The sequence below is a fragment of the Solanum pennellii genome, chromosome 7, assembly GCF_001406875.1.
Source record: "Solanum pennellii chromosome 7, SPENNV200".
NCBI classification, from domain to species: domain Eukaryota; kingdom Viridiplantae; phylum Streptophyta; class Magnoliopsida; order Solanales; family Solanaceae; genus Solanum; species Solanum pennellii.
Genome location: NC_028643.1, coordinates 24,288,505 through 24,291,403, shown reverse-complemented (window position 1 = coordinate 24,291,403; position 2,899 = coordinate 24,288,505).

The window sequence follows — 2,899 nt, the reverse complement described above, 5'->3', positions numbered from 1 at the left end:
TATTTAGGGAATTCAGGGAAACTAATTAAGTTAATAATCCCCTCTATAAATACCCTTAACCCTCATTAACCTAAAGGAACTATCAAAGTAAACTCTCTTCCTTCTCTCTTATTTCTCTCTCTATAAGAACTCGCCATTGAAGGATGAAAAAACTAGGGTTTGGGGGATGGAAAAGGGTAGATTCTTCATCAAATTGTTGGGAAACATTAAGTTATGAGTTCTATTCACCTTTGAGATCCTTTCCTCAAAGGGTTCCTTCAAAATGAATTTCAAAAAGTTGAGTTTTCTTGTGGGTTTCATTTAATTACGAAATTGAAGTTATGGATTAAGTTGTTAGTGGATTCTTAGGGTTGCATTGAGTATATTTACATTTAATTCAACTTATTTATGATAATTATTGATGGTTTGGTCAAATTGAAGAACATGATCCTCTATCTCTAACCATAGGTAGTGATCTTGACCTATGTAGTATGTTGATCATTCAATTGAGTTGGTTGTGGATTAGATTACTATCCTATGTTTATATTATGGTTGAATTAAGATGAATTATAGGTCTATCATGTTAGTTCTTGAGTTGTAATTTAGGTTATGGATTATAATGTGAAATTAGCTTATATATCTCGTCTCAAGTTGTGATCTAAAGATTAATTATGTTATAGAGATTGATTTTCATTTTGTTATGATGTTACTCTCCAAGTGAGTTGAGTTATGGGTTGATGGTAAAACCTTGATTGTAGACTGCGAGAAAGACTTGGTATGTCTTAGAATCACTATCTTTACTTCTAATTGTGATTAAATTATTGTTAAGCCATGATATTACATTGGAGTATTCCTTATATTAGGATTATAGGGTGGTATGATGTTGAATTGAAATGTATTGACTATGTTGTGAGGTTGATTAAGGTGTATGTGCTATAAGGATGGTGAAAACTATCAATGTGCCTTAAATGGTTATGAAATGCTAAAGTGTTAACCTCACTTATATGAATTGTGATGAAAGGACTTAAACTCATGCAATTCTTATTGAGATATTGATGATGATGATTATATAAGGGGTATACCCTATGGCTTACATTAAGTTATGATTGATAATTAAATGCTTAAAGACATTTCAAAAAGGGACTCTAGCTTAGCACCGAGTGAACTAGATAGAGGAGTGTCCCTTCCCACAAAGGGAAGGTAGGAGCACTACGTTACTCTTGATATTGGAGATCATAATGCATGGCTCATAAAGAGGATCCCCACTAAATCTCCTAGTTCTTGAACTATGTTGCCCCCATAGTAAATACTAGCTAGTGGATCCACGTAATTGCTATGTTTTATGTTTTGGTACTACTTTGGCAAGTAGTCTGCCTTCTTGCGGTGTAGGACTTGAACTCTATCTTGGATAACCTAAGGGGTCTAACTTAGTCTAGGTAGGGGTATGGGACTCTACCTAGACATTGCACCAGTTATTCTTGAAAAGAGTCTTAGGAGGAGGTTCTTATTTGTTTATGTTACGATAATATATGATGTGTGTGTCTATATATCTATATGTATACATATATATGATGACCATGTCATATTATTGATATGATATATTGATTTGTTCATTTATCAATATGTCGTGGGTTATAATAATAACATACGATGAAATGTAAGCCTCAATGCCATGAAATGTAAAGTTGGACAGTGGTTATGTTTTCTTGTTGAGGATATTTGATTGAGTAAGGTTATGGGATTTTGCTTGGTCATTGCAATTGTTGACTTAATAAGAATTTATGAGTTGTGTCTTGCTTATTATGATATGATTAACTATTATTCATTCTTGTGATATTATTCCTTGATGGTAGGGTTGTAGTAACTCATGATTTTATGTTTGTTGGGATAAGTGTTTACTTGTTGAGATAGCAAGCATGTTTGGTTGATTATTATGATTTACTTGAGTTTGCATTAAGCCCCAAAAGGGGGGTAAAATAGCATGTTTTAGTAAAAAGTCCCTTTTTAGAAAAATTTATTTGTGTATGTGTATAAGACCTTATACTTAGTACATGTGGAGTACTAACCCCATTTTTCTTCCATTGTCCCAAACATTTTAGGTTCCGATCGTTGAAGCTGATTTGAGGTGATTTGAAGTAAGCCTTGGACATTATATCATCCAACTGATAGGTCCTCATTTTCCCCTAGGACGATGCCAATATTTTCTCTATGAAGTTACTTATTTACTACATCTTTTGTATTGACTCTATTTTCTATTTGAGACAAAGTTGTATAAAGCCTATATGCGGCTTACTTATATTGATCTAGGGCTATGCCCAATGTTGTCCTTGTTTAGATGGTTTATGAGATGAGACGAATTTATGACTCGATTTTCTGTACTATGACTCTATTTTCTTTACTATTCAAGTGTGTGAAATAAAAGTAGAAGACTATGTAATCTTCTTATACGAACGAGTCTATGTATACTCGATACTATTATAATTATGTGTATGTAAAGGTCTATGTAAACTTCCAATTAGAAGTGATTGAAAAGTTTTTAATTCTTCCGTATTTTTAATCGATGAATCCAATGATGTAAGACTAAGAGGCTTGTCTTAGTCCCCAAAGAGGATGACGACGCCGGTTACGTTTGGTGGATAAACCCGGATGTGACACAAAACTTATCAATTTGTCTACTTCTTTGTCTGAAAACTCTTCATATTTCCAGTCAAAGAGGGAACAACTAGAGACACGTAATTTTTGACCGAATTTAAGTTTAACACCAATTTTTAGAGCATAAATATTTTTATAAATATAAAGTAAATATATTTTGACTTTTATATTATTTTCATTAAGTTTATTTAAAAGATATAAAAACAGACAACATAAATATAGTTTTTATTAGATAAGTTTATTTTCGAGTTATACATACATACTTATA